At 37.1% G+C, this 19,224-nt stretch overlaps 1 protein-coding gene across 1 annotated transcript in view; it reads left to right on the top strand.

The window, feature by feature from the left end:
- The window catches only part of CELF2 (CUGBP, Elav-like family member 2), a 556,743-nt gene that overhangs the window by 89,462 nt on the left and 448,057 nt on the right, over positions 1 to 19,224 (top strand). The window contains exons 2-3 of the mRNA XM_017807758.1: positions 9,131 to 9,172; positions 9,882 to 9,917. The gene's annotated coding sequence lies outside the window, so the exon portion shown is untranslated. The remainder of the gene's footprint in view (positions 1 to 9,130; positions 9,173 to 9,881; positions 9,918 to 19,224) is intronic.

Here is a 19,224-nt window from a genome sequence, read left to right as displayed (position 1 = left end):
AAACAAGACTAAGAAAAAGGGAAGTCTAAGAAGGTATCAGAGAAATGCAAATTCTGCTGAAGGGAGAACAAGGTAATTCAAATTTTGAAGAATATTCTGCTATCAAAGTAGCAAAACTGGACTGAGGAAAGGAAGGAGACTTTTAGCATGTTCATAGTGCCATGAAAATGCATCCTGCCACAGCGTGTCTCTTTTCATCTTCTAGAGTTTTTCCTGCCTCACACGGTTGGTGACTGTTCTGCTGTTAGTGACGAAGTTAATGGTTCTGGTATTATTAGTTAATCAGGAGAGATTCCCATTTTCAGATATCCTAGTATTCATTCTCATAGACGATTATCCTCTGGAGCATTATAATGGTTTGTAGTCATCAGCTGATGGTAATTATGGAAGAAAAATATTTCAGATGAAAGAGAGATGGAGATTGAGTGGATTGAGCAAGGTCACTGAAGTGATTTGGGGATTATTTTCCCAGTCCAATTCCCATCTCAAGACCAAAACGTATTCATCTGCAGGATGTATTCTTCCCTTGAAGACAAAAGGCATAAATATTACTGAACAATTTTTCCTTTACTGTGGGAGTGTGGTACTGCACTGCCACCCTCTGCTGGAATATACATGGACCAAGTAATTTCTCCACCTCCCCATGTCTATTTAGAAAGAACAGTATGGATTGTATTATATTTTCCTGTCCAATATAGGAAAAAAATAAAGAATGTGGAAGGCCAATTTGACATTATGATTTAAAAAAAAAAAAAAAGAAAAAGGGAGGCTTTGACTTTGTTTGTAATAAACTTTATTACAAGACTATTGTGTACTAAGTACATAAATTTCAGTTCCTACAACTCTTCCAGAGGAAGTAATGGCAATGGAGAGTTTTCTTGGAGTTTGGACAGGGAGCTTTGGTGTTACTGGTTGCAGAGTTCTGGACCTCTGGGAATTTCTTGGTTTCTTCAACTTTATAACCAGTATGAATAGACTTAAACAAGCTTCCAGTTGTGACTTTTTGCGCCACTTCTAAATCCCTCTAGAGAACCTTAAAATCAGAAAGAGACACAAGATCAGCTACTGTCCTTTGTATGAACCAAGGTCCATTTCATACTACTCAGGTTTAAGCCAGAATTTCCTACTTTGTTACAGTGGAATCAGTCTTTTGAGTTGCAGAGGCAAATAAAGGGTGTCATGAGATGGGCAGGGAAAAATTATTGAAACAAGGAGAAGAAATCAACAGCTTTGCTTATATGTTTGCTCCAAAGAGGTACAATAAGGCCCGTGTTTTCAAATACAAGTGATGGAACTGGGCACCTCCATTTCTGCTCATCCAGTTTGGTGTTTTGCATGCAGGTAAATGATGCTCAGTCCTCTCCGAGCACCAGACCTCCCCAAAATATTCAGTCTCAATACCAACAGGTTGAAAACCATTAAACTACTCTGAAAGCTTATTTTTCCACGATCACACTAATGCACAGGAGGAGTTCAGTTTCTTAAAAAAAAAAAAAATCAAAGCTATTAAGATTAAATTCTGACCATATGGGAGTTACAAGAAGGTCTCAGCACAGGAATATTCCATCATGTTAATTGATTACTGCAATATGTTGCACTTAAGGAGAAGGAAGGAAAAAGAGTGTTATGAAGATGTTACAGCAGGTCCCATCTTTGAGTAATGCAGATTACTGAGGATTTATTGCCAAAGAATTTACTGCTTTTATTCACATTTGGCTTTGATTTAAGGATCTGATGCAGATTCTTGAAACAAATGGTAGACTAAAACTTCATTGTACTTGAGCTAGGTTCCTTACAAAATGAAGTTCACTGTTAAAAACAACACTTGGCTTATGTGGGACAATCACACCTTTGCACCCAGCAGTCCATAGCTGTTGGACAACACTGACTTAAAGGAAGTCTGATGTGCATTAGAATAGCTGATGATCACAATCTGTGTATGACCACCTAAAATTTTTTCAATGATAATACTTGATAGTTTGGATTTATATAAGACAAGTAAAAATTTTGGGTAATCACCTACTCATAATGTTTTTCACATTCACTTCTAATTTATTTCAAATCTAGGTTGCATTCTTTATTATTTCTGTCTAAAATATGCCTTCATTCTCTGTGTTTGAACCTTAGATATGCAGAAAAAAAAAAAAACAAAATAGAGACAACTATAGTGTAAGCAAGGGAAAAACCACGACAGTCTGGGAGGGAAAGCGTAGCATAAGAGGAAAGTTGGGTGTTAACATTAAAGTTCACTATTTCATCGTCTTCACTAATAATTCGGAATTTAAAATCAATTCAAATTACTAACGTTAGAGAGCTTTCAATAAAATCATGGTGACTGGACTTATGAGACATCTGTGTCATAAACTGAAGCTTAACTGCATTACTGTGGTCAAAGTGCTGAATTAAAGGGAGTCAGGAGAGGGACAAAAGAGGAGAGACCAGAGGTACAGCCTCTAAAACCTCTATAAATCTAACCTCCCTCCTTCCCACTGACATCATTAGATTCCTACTTTGCCACTGAATAGTCTCAGGTAGGGCTTTAGCATTTGACAAATGAAGGCAATTTGATGATTTTATACTTGTGGATACATTGTAGGACTTACTGTGGGACTAAAAGCATTTTTCTTGTAAATCAAATATTACCTTGGAAAATAACAATACTGGCAAATGAAATCAGTGAGGTGCCACTCAAGACTACAGTCCTCTTTTAATCATGTTGCTCTCTGAGAATCTAAAGCTTTTAATCATACCAGGCTACCACATTTTGGGTTAAAATTCATGGGCATTTACACATATTATTTTGGCCACTGGAGAGTTGGCTTACTAATACAAAAGGGACTCTATTGAAGTAACGGAAATTTTTGCATTATTATTTTTTGAATGCACTACAATAACTGCAAGGTTCAAACCTACCTGAGTTCATATGTGACAAAATTAATGAAAAATAGACCTAATTTGCAATGATTTTGCCTCTTTTGTTCTTCTGTATTTCACCTGTGTGCTGTGCATTAGCAATTGATTCAGTATAAAACTAGAATATTTTGGTTGCTTAATATCTTCATACCAATAGCCTGTGTTGACGTTTGTTTTAGTGCTCTAACTTTGAATTAATAAACACATAAATGAATTCATACATTTATGCTGTTTTCAGTATGCAGAAAAGGCTAATGTGGTCTTATCATAGAATACAGCCAACAATTAACTTCTCAGAGATTCATTTAATAAGAGAATTCTTCATCTTTCAGATGGTTATTATCCAATAACCACCCATGAGATACCAGTCCAAAATATAAAACCAAAACCATAAGAAACTGGTCCTGGGTTTTTTACCTTTACATCAAGGGTAATTTCTATTATTTCCCTCCTCTCCTCTGCATGTGCACAGTTACATGGCATTGAGAAGGTTTAAAAAGCAAGAGGGCCAAAAAAAATGTATATGTAGCAGACCATTATAACCAAACAAAATTAGAAAATGGTACCAACTAGCTGGTATTGCAAATAACCACTGGAAAGATGTGCTTTACTTTTATGAGCATGTAAGTCTGATTTTACGGAATACACTGCGTGAAAGCCTAAGCCTTTTGAATATTCCTTCAGCAGCAATATTCCTCCTGTTGACAAATCTTTTAAATACCTTGGGCAAGCATTACTTCATGCAAATCAGATTTTCAGAGTTGCCATGTGAGAACACATGCATTAGACCCAAATCCACAGGAATGCCAGGGATAAACGCATGTTGCCGAATCATGGGACGATCAGCGCTGTTTTTAAGAAGCAGTCTTCCTAGGGTGGAGATTCGTTTCTCCATAACACCATTTCCCAGACAGATCCCTTTCTGAGTATCAAGTTTTGAGTTCATCTTAGTTTGTATTTCTGAACCCATGACTGTCAGCCACATATTTGAAAAGCCATCTATTTCCCAGGCATTTAAACTAACCTGTTCATGGATATGCATGGCTTGTAAACCTCCTTCCACATACCGATCTTAATGAGATTTTTCTCTTCAGCCTTCCAATTATGGGCAAAACAATCTGGTTTTGTGACTCCGGTGTGTATGCTTCGAATGTGAAATAGGCTTGCACGTTTCTGTCTCTCATTTTTGTATCTGGGTGACAATTTACGTTATGCACAGAGAAGCACAGTTTTAAATCAATAATAGAAATACTTTAATCTTACTTTTCTGGATTTCATTAATTGTCAGTTCTGTGTAAGGATAAAAATTTACTGAAGGGTTAGTCTAGAAAATGGAGGTCTCAAAAAAAAAAAAAAAAGCCTATACAATTTTTAACAGCAATTGTGTCCCAAAAAATCCCACTTAATATGCACTGGAGGATGTATAGGCTGCTCCTAGTTTAAGCACAATGCCAAACAGTACAATAGATCTCTCCAGGTGTTTAAATTGTTAATTAAACAAATTCAATTAGTTAAATAAAGTATAAAGGACTGTATCACAACAATTTTCAGCATTTAACCTTTAAGAGCTATGAATTATTAGCACTATGAATTTGCTTGTGTGTAGCCTGCGAACTCGTCCTCAAACTCCCTGGGTGCTGGCTGTAGACACACTCATGACTGCCTGTGCCTGGGCAACTGCACACAGCTGACACAATTCTTGCCAACTGACCCATGTTATCTGACCTTCTGCATGCTCCAGTCTTGTAAAGCAAGGCAAATAGTCTTAAATCACCATCAGGGTACTTCAACATGTTTTAATTTGCATTTACAAGAGGTGACAAATGCACTTTAGCATCAAATTCAGCACAAGTTTATCAAAGATCATTGATGTACAGTGAGCAACATGTGAGCACTGGACTGGAGGACTTCCAGAGGTCCTTTCCACCCTAACTTTTTCTCTGCAGTTCTGTGAATGATGTAGTTTAGGGCTGAATTGAACCAAAAATTTGCAAACAGTGAACTCTGATAGCCAAAAGTAACCAGAATATCTCAGCTGGAGTAATGGTCACTATGCTGATGTTACAATGCATCTTAGAATCATGGAATCATTAAGGTTGGAAAAGACCTCCAAGATCAAGTCCAACCCTTAACCAAATATGTCTACTAAACCCTAGCACTAAGTGCCATGATCAGTTATTTTTTGAATACTTCCAGGGATGATGACTCCATTGCTTCCCTGGGCTGTCTGTCCAATGTTCGACCATCCTTTCAGTGAAGAAATTCTTCCTGATGTCCAACCTGAACCTCCTCTGGTGCAGCTTGATGCCATTTCCTCTTGTCCTTTCCCTTGTTAGTTGGGAGAAAAGACCAATCCCCACTTTGTTACAACCTCCTTTCAAAGAGTTACAGAGAGCAATCAGGTCACCCCTGAGCCTCCTTTTCTCCAGGTTAAACACCCCCAACTCCCTCAGCCACTCCTCTGAGGACTTGTGCTCCAGACCCTTCCCTACTTCCATTGTCCTTCTCTGGACACGCTCCGGCACCTCAACGTGTTTCTTGTCATGAGGGGCCCAAAACTGAACCCAGCACTTCAGCTACAGCCTCACCAGTGCCAGGTACAGAGGGACAATCACTTCCCTAATCCTTCTGGCCACACTATTGCTGGTACAAGCCAGAATACCATGACCTTCTTGGCCATCTGGACACACTGCTGCCTCATGTCCAGCTGCTGCAATGAGCACCCCCAGTTCCTTTTCTGCCAGGCAGCTTTTCAGCCATTCTAGCCCCAGCCTGTAGTGATTCTTGGGGTTGTTGTGACCCCAGTGCAGAATCCAGCACTTCACCTTACTGAATCTCATCCAGTTGGCCTCAGCCCATCAATCCAGCCTGTCCAGATCCTTCTGCAGAACTTTCCTACCCTCCAAAAGATCAACACTTTTGCCCAGCTTTCACTCACAGTCATACTGAGGGTGCATCAATCCCCACATTCAGTTCATCAATAAAGATGTTAAACAGGACTGGCCCCAACACTGAGCCCTGGGGAACCCCACTAGTGACTGACCAACAACTAGATTTAATTCCATTCACCACCAATCTCTGGGTCAGTTCTTAACCCAGTGAAGAGTGCATCTGTCCAAGTCATGGGCTGCCAGCTTCTCAAATGAAGGAACTTTTATATGAAAGGAAAGGTATTTCAGGCACCAATGAATAAGGTGCCAGAACAAAAGGGTTATATTGTAATACCTGCAGCCCAGACTAGCTACCCAGTTATGTCCCTGAACTGCATGTAGCTTTTAGTGCTGCTGAAGAATCTCTTAAAGCTTACCCGGAGCAAGAATAGACTGTTGAGGAAGGAGATGTGGCAATAGGACTATTACAGAACTTATTGGTGAGGTAGAGGCTGTAGGGACACAGGTTATAGCCCCAAGCTTTATAGGTTTAAATCTCCTGATTTGTTATTGAAGTGTATCTATTTTATAACAACATGATGCTTTTTCTTCATAGGCTGGTGGCCTCTGGTAGTTCTGAGCAAAAGTCTGACCCTATCCATCTGAACTATGGAGGTTGATTCAAACCCAGGAATTTTCTGATCAGACTGGGAAGCCCAAAACAGACAAACTAGAAGGCAGATGACTCAGTGGACCTGTAACACTCCCTTATCTCATATTCATTGAGAATTACAAGTACATATGCTCTACAAAGTTAAGCCAAGTTAGAATGATTTTGTTATTGATCTAAAAAATTCTAAAACCTCAGAATCACATGCAGAACACTCACAGCGTGTGTCACAAATTGAATTCCTTCTTTTCAAAGAAAAGTCTCCATTCAGGAAAAGGAAATCAATTTTTTGAATGTAGCAGGCAGACAGGTCAATTTGTAGTAGAGCTGCTGCTCAAGGAATCCTCAGAGCCTCATATTATCCAGGTTTAAAAAAAATTATCTAATTTAAATTTTTTAAAGATATAAATTATGCTCTCACCCAGTTTCTGATGTGAGCTGGTCAAAAACCTGGACTGCACCAAAGTAATCAGTTCACAGTTGTTTGGGGGGTATTTAGCTCAGTTTAATCTTCATTACATTGGTATTGAAGAGCCCATTTGAGAGCCTGGTTCTGTGTGGGCAGGCAATGAAGGGGATGGACTTTACATGAGGTTATAAGGCACAGCAGACAGGGAGGAGGCAAATAGGAAAGATAAGAAATGGATACACATCAAGTGAAGAGCCATTGGGGGAGGAAAAAGGACTTTTGATTCATGGCTTGCTTAATTAATAAAGGAGGAAAAAACTCATAGGCACTACACCAGAAGTAGTTTCCCATCTCACTTGTGAGTTTCTTATGTGGATTGAGTAGGAATTGCCTTCATTCCTAGCATATATTTTGTTTAAATACCTACTGTGATGGGCAGGTGATTGTACTTGAGTGGTCTCTGTACCAAACCTGAATGGAAGTTGAGCAGCAGGGATAGAAGATGAAATGCTGGTAAAGAGCTCCCTTGACAGGGTTAAATTGTTACATGGTCATAATCAAACTACTAAAATTGAAGGGAATAAGCTGCTTGACAACTTTAAAAAGGACATATTTGATTTTTTTTTGTGAGTCTTTCAAGCCACAACAATGCCTATCCAGACACAAAAATAAACAAAACCACCAATCTAAGAAACATATGACAATAATTTTAAGGTTAATATTACCTGTTCAGTAATAAAATCCTCAGTAGTTCCACTGTTGCTTTTAGCATGCTCAGGTTGGATCTCACTAACGTAAACAGCAAAATTTCAAACATTTGTTGCACTTGTCATGGTTTACCTTGTCTGCATTTTGGGGTTTTCCTATCACCAATGCGTAGCTGAAGATTTTTATGGACTATTCAAGTAGGATTATGCTTTCCCAAGTGTCCTGAATCAGAAACACAAAGCATATGACTGGGGCAGCCTGAGAAACTCTACAACACTGTCAAACTTCTCTGTCATATGATCTGAAGCTGGAGAACAGGTGAAACACTACTTTGTATTTAGATTAAGGAAAGGAAATGCTCTGCTTTAAATATTTTTTGTTGACTGGACAAAGTGATTTTCTGTGTCACTCATATCCAAATGCTATTCAATCCCTACATGAACAATCCTACTAAGTAGCCACTGGCTCAGGTTTAATCAAAACTTCATTTCTCAAGTGGGATAATGCCCCATCCCTGGAAACACTGAAGGCCAGGCTGGATGGGGCTCTGAGCAACCTGATCCAGTTGAAGATGTCCCTGCTTATTGCAGAGAAGTTGGACTAGATGAACTTTAATGATGTCTTCCGACCCAAACCCACCTGTGACTCCATGATTCTATGACATCATTTTCTGCAATGAAACACCAACTCACTCACCATAGGGATACTAATAGTACCTACCTCTCAGTACTTCAGTAATTTCCTTTCCATGCAGCTTGGATGGTCCAGGCCTGCCTAGGACCTGGATTATAGCAATCATCCTCCACAGCTACATACAAAGCAGGGATCAAGAGAAATAAAACTCAGTCCAATCATTTTATAACACATTTTATAACCTTTGAATTTCATGGTATCGGTAGCGTGATAAACTTCTGCTTTCTAAATGTAGAGCAGACACCTTGAGTGAGTATTAAGAAATTGCCTAATGTTTTCATCTTTCTCAGGTATAAGCCCGACTTTGAGCATGCAAATAGACCTTTTTAAGTGGGAGAGAATTTAATGTGACACTCTACATATGCTTTAGCAATATGCTTTATGGAACTCCTAATGATTTTTGTCCTGACCATCTTCATGCCCGTTCTAGCATCTGTCATGCATTAAATTCCTCCTACTGACACACTTATGTGGGTAATCTGGCATTTAACTCCTATCTTTACTGAGTCAGGTGAATTTTGCTTTCATCTTTTTTCTAAGGCAACACAGTGTTCAGTGCTTACCTTTATCAATCTCCCTGCGTTAAATTTGAGTATCCTCACTGAACAAGCTGAACTATAAACAATCTGTTTGGTATGTAGATAAGAACTGGATCCTTTTAATCCCAAATTGTTTTTACTTCAGGCCCCAAACGTGTAATTTAAGATCAAAGCCTGAATTGGTATCAGAAATGTAATTCAACAATAAGGAATACCTGGAAGATTTTCAGATAAACAAAATCAGGCTAAATCAATGTATTTCAATGTATAACAATTTCACTCACATAATTTAGTGTATTAAATTTAATTTTGTATTTTTCCTTGTTAGGTCTACAAATAGAAAAACTCAAGGTGTTAATCAACTGAACAGGTAAGTGTCAGGTTTTCCCTAGTATTTCAGAATTTCGTAACAATTGCTCTATTTTCTACTCTCTATGATATAATAATATAATAAATCTATAATAGATTATAATTTAGTTATCAGATCTTGTTTCTGACTTCTGTAATCTTATTTACAATAATTTTGCACATTCTTTTCTATGTGTTTTATTTTCTTTTAGACAATTTTCATAGTTCATTTCATTAATTTATCATATGTTTAATGCTCAATCTACTTGTTTTAGCTAAAAAAGAATTTAAAAAAAACAGGATTAGCAATAAAATCTTTTTAAGTGGTAAAACAAAAAAGAAAAAAGTCATAAAATTTGGTGTGAATTGAAATTGAAATGTTGAGAAGCAGTAGAATATATGGGATAGATCAACTGTAGAAACATCCCCAGTATACTGCCCAGTTTTGAATATAATTTCTGCATTCTCTCCCCTTCATTTAAATATACACAGATGCATACAACTTTAGTATAGTCTACTATAGATCACGAAAACTTCATCAACAGAATTTAATCAATAACTGAAATGGAATTGTGGTCTCACAACTGTGGTTAAATTATATTTATTCTTTCTACAAGAAAGGTTTAATTAGGTTTATAAGGGCTGACAAGCTAGAAGAAGAGTGAGAGCTAATATAAATATTTACTTGACCATCATTTGGTAAATACATAAATCTTTTCTTCTTTCCTTAGGTATTCAGCTCTTTTCAACAGAATAACAACGAGTAGGTAAGTTACAATGATAAATTATTCTTTCCAGTTTCATATTCTATTTATAGCCTTTTCATTCATTAGAGCTTTTAATTTGTCTTGGGTTTGCTAGTTTTCATGCTCCTGTGTATTTTTTAAGAAATAATTTATTACAATTCATATTTCTTTCTTTTCAAAATTATAATCCAATCACTTTCTCAGTAAACAAGAATTCCACCTTTTTATGTGAAATGAACTACCAGCCAAAGTGGTTTCTCATTAGACAAGCTAATTTTGAAAGGACAGATAGAATCAAGCAATGAACTGAATAAAAATAATAATGGAGCATACCTTGTTAGATAACAAATGGAACAGACTTTGGAGACAATTAATGCAGCAGATACTTAATGCTGAGGTATGTTAAACAAGCTTTGTCTTATTTATTTGCTGCTATAAATCATAGCTAATTTCCTTAAATGATGTGCTCTAACCACCGAGCAGCACGTTTCTCTAAACATTTGCTGATGTACTTTACATGGAAACCCCAACACTCCGAGTAGGAGGAGGGTGTATATATAAATATATTATATGTGTGTGTGTGTGTGTGTGTGTGTGTGTGTGTGTACATAAAGACAGATCAATCAATCAATCAATCAGTCAACTGACTTATCCAATGAGGGAAAGTGGCCCGAAAACCTTCTGGGTTAATTTTGCTGGAAAATGTTTGGTAGCTTTGTCCAACGGATAAACATGATTTCTTACACTTTGGGTTTCCAAGTGACTGAATTACAGACTGAGGGGTCATTACTTGCTGGGCTTGATTCGGTTTTGGGTCTTACACTAAAGTAGCACTTTTTATTGGGCTGTTTGAAAAGTTGTATCAGAATCAGGTGGTCTGAGTGATATTTTATTCCTATATTATCCGTTTGCTGTATATAGAGAAGTTCTGTTTCTTTTTTTGAAGCACAAACAAGGAAGATTTTTGTGGGTAAAAATCTGGAATGGGAGATTTCTGAGAAAAAAAGTATCCTTTTTAGTCTTACCCTTTATGGCCTGGAAATGAGCATATATATCCATAGTTCTAAACAAAGAATCAACTTAGCATTAAAAATATCCCTGAACTATATAATGACTTGCCCCCTGCAATGGAAACAATCTTTCAAGGCCAAACTTTGTCAAACTCCAGAGGTTAAGGGTAAACAATTCGGTTCTAAGACTTTAAAAAGTGTGTACAGTATAATAAAAATGAAATTTCAAGTTATGGATATATGATCCTGACTGTGTCTGTTCTGCTTTTTAATCAGCAGTTAAGCAATTGACAATTTATTTAGGAGAGGTAACATAGAGTTGTGTATTCTTGTTTGTGTTTCTGATGGGTTTTTTTTATCTGAAGGTAGAGAAATTTTACATAAGACTTGTTTTTCTCACCTTTAGGAACTAGAAATACATTTTCTTTATCTTTCCTTAGTTATAGTACTTCCTAGGCAATTTTCAAGACTGCTGTCGAACAGTAGAGAAACACTGTGTGCAACTATTAAGAAATCAGAGTTTGACATAATTCTCTAACTGTATGTTCTAAGATTGCCTTTTGTATCAAACAGTGACATTTACTGCTGTGAAAGATTCAGTTATAATACTATTTCTTCATCAACTACCTTCAACTAGGAGGTTGCTGAAACAAGAGGATGATACACAGTGTTTTAAAAAGGAGCTGGACAAAGTTATAGGGAGTCAGGATGGATTTCTGGAGCAACCTACAACTATGAAGTGTGTGGGAAATCCTTAATTTTCTCTGGGAACATGAGGACCCGAGTGGTAAACTTTCCCATATGATTTTGGTAACAAATGACACCAAGGGATTAATGCAGGACATCAGAAGCAGACTTAGGCACCATGAATGGTTAAGGATACTGTGGTCCAGGATACCTATGGACTCAATCCAATGTCTGGTGGCAAATTGCTCTATATTCCACTTTCTGTGGCTCTATTTCATTAGCAGGGATTGTACTTCTCCCTCTTTGTCTTACGATCAGTGAATATTTCAGTGTCATATGGAAAAACAAAACTATAAAAAGCTTTCAGCAGTTTCAGAGGGAGGATTTAGTCCTCCCAGCACCTTTTTCATCCTTACAATGCAGGACCTCTGTAGAAGAGTTGTTGTGGACAGGGATGTGTCAGACATTGTACCTCGATGTCCTCCATTTAAATCCATCCTACCACCTGGAGTCTGAGGAGCAGCTCTTTACAGTCCAGTTGGAACAGCATAAGGATGAGATCACTCATAAATACGAGGAAGCATCTTCCCCCACATCATTGTATCTAACTCAAATTTAAGAAAGAATCATCGAAAAGACTTCATTTTAAATGTATGCTGACTTTTAAAGACATCCCACCAGTACATAAATAATCAACATTTAGTCTTCAAGAAGGGAAGGGAATCATGAGTTTTTACCTCTTTCTGCAATCCCTGTAGGTACCCACATGTTGTGTCATTATGCAGAATAAACTGTTCTCCTTTGCTCTGATAACCTGTATGAAACCAGTTCCTCTACTTCAGTTTGTGATGCAAACTTCAGTTTTACCTAATGTTTAATAATAAAAACTTCAATGGTATTCCTGGAGAAATAAAATCAATCCCTCTGAATATGTGGATGGCTCTTATTACAAAAATATTAACCCATTCCATTTCTGTTTCCTGCTTTCCATTTTTATTTTTCAGCACTAATCACATGGATGGTAATTGTTCTTGGCGAATGGCAACCTATTTCTAAGCACTACATGTACTAATTTATTTTTTTTTACTTACTTCCAGACACTTCCCCTTATTCACTTTCTTTCCAAGATTATGCTGCCAAATCCCTCTTTGTCTCTCATGTCTGTATCTGGAAGTCATCCCTAGCTGCCTTCTCTCCTTTAACTCAGACAGATTGCGCCTTAATACTGATCCAATAAAGCAACTTCAGAGTTTCAATATCTGACTTTACTTGTGAATCCTTGCCTAATTTTGTATCATTTCTCATCTCCTTATTTCTTAGTTTTCCAATAAGGACCTTTAATTTCCTCTTGATAAGTCCTACCTTGGAAGAAAGTCCTTTCCAGTATCATTACCTTTCAAGCCTCATGATTTCTCTTACAGTTCCTATCCTGTGACTATCCTACCTACTAATGGAGCTTATTTTTATATGGATTAGAGCCCTTCTGCATTTCATAAGTGTTTAAAACATCAGAGAACCACTCTGCCAGAGAACACACAAGTGCAGTTACATCTGAGTGACTCACGTGTTAGTAAATATGACCAAACCTCACCTTGCCTGCCCCTTTCTATATACTCTCATTATATATCTATTCAGTAAAGAACATAAGTTAAAGATTAAATAGTCATCTAGGTTAGTGGAAAGATAGGTTACGGTCAAGATAGTCACTGCATAATTCTGCATGTTTTATTTGTAAGTCGTATTTTAATTTCTCATGGGAGATGTTGCCAGGAAATTCACTTTTGCCTTCTCATGTCTGAATTAGACCCTCCAGGCAGCTCATACTCCAGTCAAATGTGACACAATTTAGTAATTGCTGCAATATGGGCTTTTATTTCAATACTGTTTTCTTTTTGGCCTACGGTTAGGTGTAGGCCAGGGTTTGCTCTGCTGCTGCAGAGTAAAATGTTTAACACAAAGGCAAGTTGTCCTTTAAGATTCAGCTGTCTTAGGACATGTGCAATGAAGTATATTGGAAGGGATAGAGACAAGCCTTGGAGCACAGATTGGATCTCTCCCACGGAATCACAAAGGCTGATGTGTTGCTTTTGTAGCCTGAATGAGTAGGAGAGGCAAAGGAGGAAAGACACCTAAAATGCAGGAACCATGGTGATGAGTGAGCAAGGACCATCCAGAGGAGGAGAAAAAGTGCTGGAGGCAGGTTGTAACAGGAACAAGCTGTAATTTCAAACACTTATTGAATCAAGCCTCCTCCAGCACAGCCTTGTGACAGAGCTTGGGGACCAGGGAGGTCTCTGAGGAATGATGGTCAATGATCCAGCCAGGAGACAATGAAAATTTCAAGATTTGCCTGTATTTCATTAGAAAGTTGAGTGAAGTCAGCTCGTTTACTGGGAAATATTTCTGTATTGATGAACCAGCATTTTCTGTAAGAAGATAAATATTCTGTTGACAATTTTGACCATCCCTATTTTCAGATTTTGGGCTTCTTCTCTCTGTCATATCCACTCTGGCCTTTGATGCAGGAATTGTGATTTTTAGGTATTTTTTCACATTGCCTGAAACACTGGTCGGAGACCATAGATTACAGCATGAATAGGCACAGAAATCAAGGGATTTAGTGTGGTTTTGTTTCCTATCTAATTGATGAACCCCTAACTAATGCTGCCAGAAATCGATACTGTCATATAACAGATCAGTCCTGAACAAATGAACCATATGCAACATCCCAGATATTTCAATACATTTTTTTGGTACTGCTGGCATAGAAATACACTACAGCAAAACCTTAAATTGCCAAATGTGGGTAGTTTATACCCAAGCAAAGCATAATCTCAAGTGCCGACTCTGCTCTCCTCCCTTTTGTGGCAAAGTTGATTTAAATTTAAGTTAAGTTTACTCTTTTTAATTTATTTCTCCTTTTAATTTCCTCTTTTCATATAGGGAAAATTTTGATCTCATGAAGCTGACATTAAATGATCAAACAATAGTGAACAACCTAATGAAAATCTTAAGCAAAAGTCATTGTGAATTAGGTATTTGCTAAACTGACAACACAAGCCTTTGTAAACCTGATATTGTTCTTATGTAAACTCATGAATGGAGACTTTCTCAAATAAATTACTTAATAACATCAGAGTCATTGGCTGTGTAAATATATCCCAGGGGCGCATACTAAGATTCCTGAATTTAAATGTTCAATAGAACTTCGTATTTGTCACCTTTACTAACGAGTTTTTCCTTATGAAATCATTATTAGCATGAAAAAGTTAAATTTTGTATCTAATTTCTTGAATTAATGCTGTTTGAAGACCCTAAGGGTTTGAAAGTTCTTTCACTGGAATTCATCATTTACATAATTTTCATAACCCCAATACTTTGCTCTCCTCTATGAATGCACATTGTGATTTTTTTATGCATTAAGGCAGCAACTTCTATTTTTCTCTACACAAAACAATTAAGAGAAGAATAACAGGTAATAAACATTTTTAATCTTTAATATTGCATTAAGAGTGAAGTGTCATATTTCATGCTTTCACAACTACATTGCATGCTGAATGATGCATTTCTGGTCCCTCACTATGAAGATATTTGATTAGAAAAGGAAAAACAATTGAGTTATTTGAGATCACTGGAGCTTTCCATCATTTCCTGCTTGAGATCCTTGCAAGTGCACAGCAGCATGGCCAGATTTTTAAGCAGACTAGACCATATTTTCTCAGCTCTACATTATCATAGTTCAGCCATGATCTATGAATGTTTACTTGATATATTTGTTTTTGTTGTTAATATAGCTTATTATATAGGAAATTTATTCTCTTTTAGGCTGCAACTGGGCACCAATGCAACACAGTTTCTGACCAAAATATCCCTTAATGCTGACCTCTTCTCTGCCTACTGTTATTAATAATAATTTTTATTACTAAAGTTTTTTGTGCACTTGGGATCATGGACATATGGTAGGAATAAGATATATGTGTAGGTTGGACCTAAACCTGAAAATCAAATTAGTGGCAAGGACAGACCTAATATTTTTGTCCTTTAAGTTTAGCATATCAACTGCAATGGAAAAATGACAGTCCAGAGAGTATTTTGAATAGAAAAACTGAACATACCTCTTTATCAAGGCTAAGCTTGTTTGACAACAGCCTACAAATAATTTTTGCATGGTAGACACATCTCCTGTTCCCCAACTGAACACGGTGCATGAGAATTATTAATATTATTATTATCATCATTATCAGTAATAATAATTATTAGAATAAAAATAATAATGTCTGTGTACACTGAGAAAACACTAAGGCAAATTATGCAATCTGGTTTGTGGCAAACTTTTGATTCTGCTTTCAGGTATACACCTGTCATATACACGGGTATCTTAAGAACTACTGCACCCACATAAGATGAACTGTCTCTACTGAATATTTCTCCCCTGGCTGGTATGGGAACACACCTAATGGAATTACTTCTATACTTTCAACATTAAAAGTCTAAGTCTGAAGCCAAATGTGATCTTTTGAGTTTGATTTGCCCATACATTCACATATAGTGCTATTTGAGAAGCCTAGTGTCATGAACTCATATAATAAAAGAATTAACACCATCCTATTACATCAGCCTCTGGAATCAGTCTATTCTATCACAATTAAAAATGAAGAAGCAGCTTCATAAAGTTTAAACCAAAGACAGTTTGTCTTGCGTTGTTAAATATAATGCAATGAGGTGAATACTGACCTTTTTTTTTAAGTCAGTCTACTGTGCTTCAGATTTCCTCCAATCTTCTCAAAGTTTCTGTCAAAACAAACTCTTGTTTTTCTATAGAAGGCAAATCATACATCTGTGTGTTTTCTTCAGTCACAAAACATCTAGTAAGACCTTCTAGGTGCAGTATCTGGATTCCTATTGTTTTCCAACAGCAGTTCCAAGCATCGCATTACATGTTAATCTTGCTGCTCTTCCCAGACAGGGAGAATGCCAAAGAATCTTGGGGATGGGAAAAAAAAATAGTCTTGAAAATTTTGTTAATGATTAAATCCAGATGTTAAATTTGTGCTGATCAGTGCTTGATGTAGGAAAGGCTTTAATCAAATACTGACACAGAATGAACCCATGAAACTCTGTAAGTCTGTCTTCTGACCACCAGCAACTTCCTTTCAAACCTTGTCCAACATCTTCTCTCTCGACAAATCACTCTGCTTGACACAGTGGAGGAAGTCCAGTGCACTTGATCAACTGTGTACAGTTTTAAATTTCCTACAAATCATGTTAGTGGTTTGGAAATACGTGATACTGTAGGAATGAGCCACACTAAAATCATTCATTTTGGACTCAAAATGAACAACCTCAGAACAGCTTGTCGGGAGCCCTGGCACTTGGTTACGGTCAAATTTGATGATGGCTTGTAACGTGCACGTCAAGACGAGGTCAGCCATGTGAGGCTGCTCAGTGCCAAACGTCCCTCTCCATGAGCCAAATCACTGCCCAGGTGCTCCTGGAGGCTCATTACCATAATGCCAACACGCTGCCCAGGTTCAAATGTGGTTTTTGCCATGGATCCAAACATATACTAAGCCACTGAAAAGCTCTGTCAAGGAGTGCTGTGCTGCTCGTGAATGCCAAAATTCAACTGGCTCAGAATTTCGAGGGATTTCGAGTCATTTGCTGTCCTAACTCACTATGATGTAAATTCTGGTTTGTAAGATATAAGACATTAAATGAATGTAGATTTTTAGGCTTGTTTGGCCATTTCCAATAGCCAAACCCCCAAACAGGACTTACCAAAGATTCACTACTTTCTGTTGACTCTGGATACAACCATTGGAAAACCTGCGCTTGGTAACCCTCGTCCTACTGAGATTCCAGATGATGTTTCCACCCTGTGCTGATGTGCTCTTCAGATATAACTGTTTTTCTCTGATTTGCAGTATCTCCTAGTAACCCAGGCACTCTTCTTCTTGATTCATTCCAACAACAATGGGCACAAATTGAGAAAAAAAAATGCTTATGGAACTCAATTTAAAACATACTTCAAACATTCATCTCATAGCACAGTTTAACTGAGGATAAAAAAAATTGTCTGGACTGATTTTAAGATTTTCAGAAAATACATTGCTGCTCTATAAACCAAGGCTATGAAAAATATGACTAATGGTACCAAGACAACAGTAACTACATATTCCCATCTGTTTATCTGTTCTAGCTTGAATAACTCAGGGACATGTTCCATTTCAATAGCGTTAGGGCACTAATTTTAAGTTTGTCAACCTAAGCTTCATCTATCTATCCATCAGAAGATATTGAAGGCATACCAAACTTGTACCATCAATGTTAAATCATCCCATTATTCTCAGATTTTTTAAAATGTGTTTATTAGATACCAGATTGAAAAAAATCTGATTTATTAAGATTTCAATCAACATTGTATTTTTGCTTTTTCCAGTATCCTATTACCAGTATGTTGTAATTTTATTTCTAAGAAACACACAGTTCTCAGGAAATTTTGCTCATTGGTGTAGAATTGTGTCCTAAGTGGGAAGAAAATATTCATTAATAGAAAATCATATTGTTTTTTCTGTGTTGTTTACCTGTAATTTCGACTTTCCTTTCCTTAGTTTGTGTATACTGTAAACTTCTCCGTGTCATTTATTGTCATTGTTGTGGTTTCTATTGTGTGACATACATTTTTCTCTTTCATCTCTTCAGAAAAGAGAAGATGGACTGTCAGGAAAGATTTCTTTTCTTCTTATTCTGCTTTATTTTCTTAGTATGCAGGTTCATATTTTTGCAGGGGTTTTCATTGATTTGAATTGCTGTAACAGGTGCTTAGTGCAAAGTCTGAGCTTGTACAGTAATTAAAGAGAGAGAATCTCAAGCTATTTAACTTAATAAGGGGAAGTTAACCGACTTGATCAGAGTCTAATACTTGCAGAGGGAAGAATTTCTGATATTCATTGACTCTTTAATTTAGCAGAAAAATATATAACAAGATCCAGGCAATGGAATATGAAGCTTGACAAATTCAGAGGTAGAAATAAGATACTCAGAGTGTAATTAACCGTCACATCTTCCCTACAGATGTGTTAGACTCTTTGCTGCTTGCAGTTTTGAAGTCTTTCAAATATTCTGACAAAATCTCAGTATTCAAATAAAATATTTGTCATGATGATAGGCTGAAAATCCTGATGTATATTGTGTAGAAGAGCATGCAAGTAGCTTTACAACAAGCCTCATTGGGCTTCACCTACATTTATAGCATATAAATTCACCTACATATATGCTCCCAATTCTCTCCATTGTCTCCATCACATCTACTATGTGGCAGAGCTGAAGTATTGTGCTTTGTGTGCAAGACCTCCACAGAAGTTCTGATTTTCATCCTTATAGGATGAAAAATATACAGGATCAATAATAATAATAATGATGATGACTAGCCTAGTATGTGAAGGCAACTGTAGCATTGTGCAGCATGGAGAGACTCAGATGCCTTCTCCTAGACAGCCTGACTTTGGCAAAGCATGGTTCATACTCCAAGAGACTAAAATAAGACTATGAATATGTGTATGATTCCTGGATGGAAAAGTCCTAGTAATAACAGCCTCTACTCATGGCAAAACCCGTGGGGTGTTTGCACC

The sequence above is a fragment of the Lepidothrix coronata genome, unplaced genomic scaffold, assembly GCF_001604755.1.
Source record: "Lepidothrix coronata isolate B3197 unplaced genomic scaffold, Lepidothrix_coronata-1.0 Scaffold20, whole genome shotgun sequence".
Lineage (NCBI taxonomy): Eukaryota > Metazoa > Chordata > Aves > Passeriformes > Pipridae > Lepidothrix > Lepidothrix coronata.
The sequence above is the reverse complement of the archived record's forward strand: the minus strand, read 5'-3'. Positions and strand labels throughout refer to the sequence as shown.